The sequence below is a fragment of the Sceloporus occidentalis genome, unplaced genomic scaffold (genome assembly GCF_023333645.1).
Source record: "Sceloporus occidentalis isolate IW3139 unplaced genomic scaffold, rSceOcc1.0.p SCAF_41, whole genome shotgun sequence".
Lineage (NCBI taxonomy): Eukaryota > Metazoa > Chordata > Lepidosauria > Squamata > Phrynosomatidae > Sceloporus > Sceloporus occidentalis.
In genome coordinates this window covers 3,826,967-3,834,876 of record NW_028317021.1, presented here as the reverse complement: position 1 = coordinate 3,834,876, position 7,910 = coordinate 3,826,967, and positions in this window count along the sequence as shown.

The following is a 7,910-nucleotide window of genomic DNA, read 5'->3' as shown; positions in this document are numbered from 1 at the left end:
GTTCTTTCCCTTGGCTGGAACATAAGAAAAGTCCTGCTGGATCCACCTGGAGTCCTGTCATCTCTAATCTCCTCTGGTGTCCCACACTGGCTTGGTCAGGTGTTTCTCAGAATCCTGCCAGCAGGGCCGAAGGGAGATGAAAATGGGAGAGTGAGAAAGGGAGACGAGTAAGAGTGAGTGAGAGAGGGAGACAAAAAAAGGTGAGCAAGATAGGGAGATGAGAAAGGGTGAGCGAGAAAGGCAGATGAGAAAGGATGAGTGAGAGTAGGAGACGAAAAGGGTGAGCGAGAAAGGGAGATGAGAAAGGGTGAACAAGAGAGGGATTTGAGAAAGGGTGAGACAGAGAGGGAGACGAGAAAGGGTGAGCGAGAAATGGAGACGAGAAAGGGTGAGCAAGAAAGGGAGACTCAGCTGTGCCATTCCCATCGAGTGTACTGTTCTACCAGGTATATACTTCTCCTTTGGGGTGTCACCCGGTATGGTCCGCACTCCCCGCACGCCCTAGTGACATAACTGCCTCTTAAAATGGAAGTTCCACTTAGCAACATGACATCTTTACGTGGCCTTCAGTGAATGGCAGCCTCACCACTAGTGTAGAGATGTGGCTCTGCGATCAGCCCATGAGAAGAACAGCGGGTACTTGTTTTCTTGTGTGGTGATGCATCTGTTGTGGAAATTTGGGAAACGATGTGCACATGGGTGTGCATAGCTAGAGGCAGAACGATGTAGTGGCTGGAGGCAGGACGGTGGATGGAAGCAGGATGGTGTAGTGGTTAGAGTGCTGGATTGCGATTTCAGAAACCCTGGTTAAAAACCCCACTAGGCGCACTGGCCCAATGGGTCTGGACATCAGCCAAGTCACTCTCTCTCAGTTTGACTTACTCCACTGGATTGTTGGGAACAGACGGAAGCTGCGTGTGGCACTTTGAGCAGGGTAACTAATGAATAATTTTTAAAATTATTATTATTATTATTATTATTATTATTAAACTTTATTTATATAGCGCTGTAGATTTACACAGCGCTAAATATAACTTTATTTAACCATTTGCAAAGATGGATATGCCTTTTCCTTATCTTAGAGGGTAAAGGGATTTAGCTCATGCTGTTCACTTCTTTCCAGACAATTCCATTATCTTCTCAGCCTGTCCTCCGTCTACTTTGCTTTAGATAATTAATCACAATCAGAGATCAGAGTAGTGTCCTCTGAACTGCATTGCCTGAAAATTGTCCTCAGAGGGCATCATGCAAATGACAATCTTTCCAGTTAAGAAGGATTTTCCCCCTAAAAAGATGCACGAGATCAAAGAGGGCAGTCATTCAAACGTCACCCAACAGCCCTGCGGCATCATCGGCCGACCGGTAACCAAAGCCTTTCTACCTCCATCCCTTGCGTTGGCCAAAATATCTTTACCTTCTGTGGAATCGCAGGCCGACTCAAGGTCATAAGGAAAGGTCAAAGAGCGCTCTGCCTTGGCCTCCATCCTTCCAGATGCCAAAGGTTATCTTGATTTCATTACAGTTGCAAAAACAAGCGGGTGTTTTTCCTATTCTAATTTTTCCAAGCACCGAGGAATGTCTAGGGAATGCATCTTGAAATTGGGAGATTGTTTTGGGGGATGGTGGTGGGACCTCTTCTCCAAGCATACCTGCTCTTTCCACAAATGAAACACATGCAGGGTGGACCCTATGGTTTTGAGAAGCTGTTTAGATCTTTGCAAATTGCTGCATGCTCAAACTGAGAGTGAAAGAAAGACAGGCAGAAAGACAGTTTCTGTAACTCCTCGCCAAGGCAGCCCTTGGCTCGCTCTATTTCTATTTGTGCATTATTTATATTTATATACAACTTTTTCTCCAATGAGCTCAATGTGACCTCATGCATCTCCTCCTCTTCACTTTATGCTAGGTCACCCAGTGGGGTTCATGGGTTGAGAAAAGACTTGAATTTGGATTACTTGTGTCCCAATCCAACACTTATAACCACTATGCTACAACTGGCTTTCGATATCCTGGAAGGGCAACTTATCTTCCATGACACAAAGTGGCCTGGAAGGTTGGACACCCGGTGACAAATTGGTCACCGCAACTATGAACACAACCGTAGGGTCGGATAGTTGCGATCTCCACTGGTGGAGGGACTACCTGGCCTGGTGAAGTCGCAGCTCTTCAAGCTGTTTTATTTGCATTTTATCTTGAGCTGAGTGGAAAAGCAAGAGACAATCAACATACAGTCATCCCCCCATATTTGCGGATTTGATTATTCATGGATTTCATTAATATGTTCTCTCTAGGACTGTCTAGGTCCTCCAGTGCAACTCTGTGGTCAACTTCAACTAAACGTTGCACTGAAAGACCATTTGTAGCTACTCCAGTGCCATTCTATGGTCAGTGTATGTTGGACATTGACCACAGAGTTGCACTGGAGGACCTAGAGATTCCTAGAGAGGTGTCCTCTCAGGTAAAAACAGTGTTTTTGTTATTTGCGGTTTTTCCATATTCACGGAGGTCTTGTTCCCCTAACCCTAGTGAATATGGAGGGACAACTGTATATAGTCTTCACTGTACCTTAATCCTCCTATGAATGAGTTCACAGTGGAAGAAAGTAAAAATGTATGGGGAGCAAAGGAATAAAAAGAATGTCTTTGGAATGGTTTAGGCCCTGAAGTGTGTTCCCCATTTGAAGTCCATCTCTGTGCCAGGATGAGTTTCGCTGCTTGTTTTCTATCCCAGGAACAATGGGCATCTTATATTTCTGTGCAAGCCCAAGAGGGCTAATGTTAATTCCTCCTTATGGAAATCAAATAGACTATATGACTCAAAGCAGAAGATGGAGATGTTCCATTCTGTCTACAAAACAAAACAAGGAGGAAATTGTGGCACAGACAATGAACTGCTGATATCAAAATTTATAATACCGTTAAAGAAGTGCATTAAACCAATCCTTGTGTCTGTAGAATTTAAAGTCCTTGTAAAGAAGACTGGTTGCATCTGCACTGCAGAAATAACCCGGTTTGATGCCCCTTTAATTGCCATAGCTCAATGCTATGGAATTCTGAGATCTGTAGTTTCTCGTGGTTCCAGAACACTCTCTCAGAGAAGGCTAAATATCTCACAAAACTACAAATCCCAAAAATTCCACAGCCCTTTACCATGGCATTTAAAATGGTGTCAAGCTACATTATTTCTGTGGTGCAGATGTAGCACAAAACGTCTTGGAAAGGCAGCTAAGAAGGAACTAAGTGTAAAGATATATTACTGAATACCAGAGTCACGCATCTGTGTGTGGTTGTGGAAGCTGGACAAAGAAGAAAACCATTAGGAAGAAAATTAACTCCTTTGAAACATGGTGCTGGAAAAGAAATCTCCAGATACCATGGCCTACTAAAAAGACCAATAAATAGGTCCCCAGAAGCCAAGACGACTAAACTGAGGTTGTTGTACTTTGGCCACATCATGAGAAGACATGACCCCCTAGAAAAGACAAGAATGCTTGGTAAGGTAGAAGGCAGTCGGAAAAGAGGAAGATGGCATTACAGGTGGATACACTCCATCAAGGAAACCACAGTCCTGAGTTTGCAAGACCTGAACTGGGCTGCTGCTGTTGTTGTTGTTATTATTATTATACTTTATTTATATAGCTCTGTAGATTTATTTAGCACTCTACATACAAACAATAAAATCGATATAAATGAAACCTGCCAATGGCATACATTCTACAAAATACATATAAAACAATAGATAATAATACAAGATAGAATTAGATATAAACAAGCAGGCAACAAATTAAAAGGTCAAATATCAAATAACAATCAGATAAATGTTGATCACAGGAGGATCTGGAGGTCTCCCATTCATAGGATCACCATAATGAAAAGTCAATCTGGCAGCAGTTAACATCCATCCCTGTATTCATGCAAAGCATTTTGAGGTGGCTTGGTCTTCAAAGGGCAATTAAGGCCCGTTCGCCTTACAAAAGACCAGCTTCCAGTGCAAATGAAAAATACCAAACCTTTTAAGATAGATAGATAGATAGATAGATAGATAGATAGATAGATAGATAGATGAACACATCTGTCTGCTTTTTTGGAAGCTCAGGGTGGGAAGGTGTTGTCTATGGGGCTATCATGAGGAGTGTCTACATTTCAAACGTAAACGCTATAGCATTGCTTTGGGTATCTCCCACCACCAAAACACATTATATGATATCTCATCCTGTCCAGCAGTACCCTCCCACCATCTATGCAGCATTTTGGAGGAGCTTCAAGGGCTGCAAGACTGGAAGGGAGTGCCAATGGTGTTCCTCCTCTGGTTGCTGTGAGTCAACGCAGTTGGATTGATGGACCTTTTCCCCATTGTTTGTTATCTCCAGTGTTGACTCTGAGCCCTGTTTGCCTGCAGCCATCTTTATCAGATTGATGCTCGGGCTGAAAGAATGCCTTGTCCGGCCTTGTGTTACTAAAAGGATACAAACAATTCTGTGGCACCTTCGAAGATGAATTTATTCCAGCACGAGCTTCGGTAAGCCAACACCAGCTGCCATAGCGGATGATGCAGTGCCTCGTAAAGCTGCTTTATAGTGGTCCATTTAGGCCAGTATCACCTACTGGTGGAGGGCTGTGGTTCTGTAATAGTGATTATGATGTGCTATGTATTTTTATTTCTTTTTATTGTAACCCACCTCGATCCATAGGGAGAGGTGGGATAATAATAATAATAATAATAATAATAATAATAATAATAATAATACTTTGATTGGTTGGAGTTTTTCCAAGGCCTCAAACTGAGGGTCTTTCCCTTAGAATCATAGAATCCTAGAGTTGGAAGATACCACAAGGGCCATCCAGTCCAACCCCCTGCCATGCAGGAACTCTCAGTCAAAGCATACCTTTGATTGATTGATTGATTGATTGATTGATACAACATTCATCATAGGCTACCAGGGCAGCACACAATATAAACACTTTGAAACTATCCCAGATTAGAAGCATAAATAATTTGTGAGCATGTGGTGTGTGCCTTCGAGTCACTGTGGGATCCAGAGTTTTATTTGGGGGAGCCATGCCCTCCGTCTGCCCTCTTTGGCTCTTCTGAGGTTCCCGGCCCTGTAAATGCCTTGCCCTGGGCTTGCACATCCTTTGCATGAGACACTTTCTTTGCACCAGAAGGCCACAATAAAACCAACGAGAAGGTGAACTATAGTTGCAGAGCCCATTTGGAAGTGGAGGAGAAGATGGACAGGCCTTCAAGGTGAGCGTAAAATGTGGGAAGGGGAGAGGAAGCCCACCCTGCTAATTGAAAGAGCATCCTCATGTCACTCACAGGGTTTTCACTCATCTGTCATCCTGGCACCAAGAGGATCTGGCTCCAGTAGGGAGCTAAACAAATCCCCTTTTCTTTAGGGACCTGCAGATGAAGGCTGACAGGGGTTTTTGTGTGTGTGTGTGTGTGTGTGTGTGTGTGTGTGTGTTGTGTTTTGGGGACTGCCGAGGAAAGGGGAATAAACAACCCCTAGGCTTCCCACAGCTGGTATCTTCCCTCCTTAAGGGCCGGGCATGTTTTGTTTCCCAGTGAAATTGAGAATGAAGGGCAGCTTCCTGACAGCTTGGTTGTATCCTTTTTGGCTGACAGCCCCCTTCCATCACAGGAGAGGCCCAAAAGCTGAATTGCACCACCCTGCAGTCGATGCCATGCCTCCATGCTTCTTGGGCTGCCTCTACATTGCAGAAATAATCTGGCTTGACACCATGTTTACTGACATGGCTCAATGCTATGGAATTCTGGGGATTCTAGTTCATTCTGGTCCCCAAGCAAAGCATAACTGCACTCGTCTCTCCACATTTGTGGCTCTGACTTTGGTGGATTTGATTATTCATGGATTTAATTAGTGCATATACTCATATATAAGTCTAGAAATTTAGTTTAAAAATTGACCCAAAAAAACTGAGTCGACTTATCAATGTAAGTACAATGTAAATATATATAAAAGGAGCCATCCCCTTTCTCTGAATGAAAGGCAAGAGCTTAGTCCATCCTGGGAGCACCAAAAAGAAACATGGATCCCCATTACTCTCTTATCCATCCAGCCTTTTGGATGAGCACAAACAGTTATGTCTGCCAGAATTTTCTACGTTCTTTGGCATCATCTTCCTTTGCATCATCCTTTACATCCTTTGTTACATACCCCTCCGTTTTACCCTCAACGTATCCATGGATCGTATCAAAATCCATAATTTCAGCCCCAAAACCTTCCCTCGACTTATACATGAGGTCAACTTATAGTTGAGTATGTATGGTAATATGTTCTCTCTAGGAATAACTAGGTCCTCCAGCACAACTCTGTGGTCAACTTGAACCAAAAGCTGCACTGAAGGACCTAGAGATTCCTAAAGAGAAAGTAGCTCCTCCAGCACAATTCTATGGTCAATGTCTGGCAGATGCTGACCACAGAGTTGCCTTGGAGGACCTAGAGATTCCTGGAGGGTGTTCTCTCAGGTAAAAACAGTGTTTTTGTTATTTGTGGGCTTTCCACATTCACGGGGGCCCCTGTGTCCCTAACCCCAGAGAACGTCTGGGGAACGTACATGAAAAGCATCGGAGGAAGTAGACTGAAACCTATGAAAGCTCCTGCTGCCAACTTCTTTCTTTCACTTAGTCTCAAAGGTGCTACAGAATCTCTCTACATCCATAAGTACACCAGTGTAATACATCAACAGACTTCTGTGTGTGCCATGGAGCTGCCAAGCAGTAGCCTCCCTGTCCCCAAGCTAGCCGGGGGGGAAAGTAAAGCCCTATAGAACAGAATGATAGTGCTGGAAGGGATCTATCTAGTTCACTGCCAGTTCAGGAATACATTGTTACAGCACCCCAAAAGATGCCAATCCAACTTCTGTTTAAAGACCTCCAAAGAAGGAGAGGTCTTCAAACCTCCAAAAGGTTTGTTCTTCTGTTGGGCTGGAATCTCTTTTCTTGTAAAATAAAACTCATTGGTTTGTGTTCCATTCTCTGGAGCAGCAGAAAACATTCTTTCTCTATCTTCTACGTAACATCCTTTTAGATATTCAGATGTAAACAGCATTGATCTTGTTGGAGAGGCGGGGTAGAAAATTATTATTATTATTATTATTATTATTATTATTGAAGAACATTATTATTATCATACAAGGTTGTCATGTCCTGTCTTAGTCTTCTTTTCTCCAACCTTTACATATCCAACTCCCTAAGTTGTTCCTCATAAGGCTTGGTTTCCAGACCATCATCATCTTGGTTGCCCTCCTCTGGGTACATTCTTGTCAATATTTAAAATCCAAACTGTGGGAGGGTAAGTATGCTAGACACTGCTGGATGGCATCAGGTAAACTCTTTGCCAGTCTCTTCTAGCTGCCTTCTCATACTGGATGCTTTCAGGTCCAGGCAGCCCATGAGATTTTGCTGCCTGAGTTGGGGAAGCAAATGGCACACATTGGAAATGGCACGAGGCAGTTATTCTCATACCCGAGACAGCAAAAATCCAACCCCAGAACCTCTCATTTCTGGAAAGAAAATCATAACAAACATTTTAATAAGAAACAATTGGCAACCCTTTCCTGACACATAAAATCTGGCGTCTGAGGTGTCCGCCATGGAAGAGGTGGCCCTGTATGGAGCACCCTGCCCTACGCATTATAAAAACAAACCATCCTGTGATCTGAAATAACTATTCTGATCTCTCGCTCGCGGAGCAAAATGTTATGGTTAAGTTCTGCAATGCCAGATGTGTGACTTGGACGTCTTCAAAGTGATTTGAGTTAAGTTCTGTGCGGTTCAATGGCATGCTTGCTGCAAGTGAGTTGCCATTCATGTCTGAGAAAGAAAAAAAATCTGGGCACTTTTTTTTTGGGGGGGGGGGGAACCTGCGGTTTTATATACACATC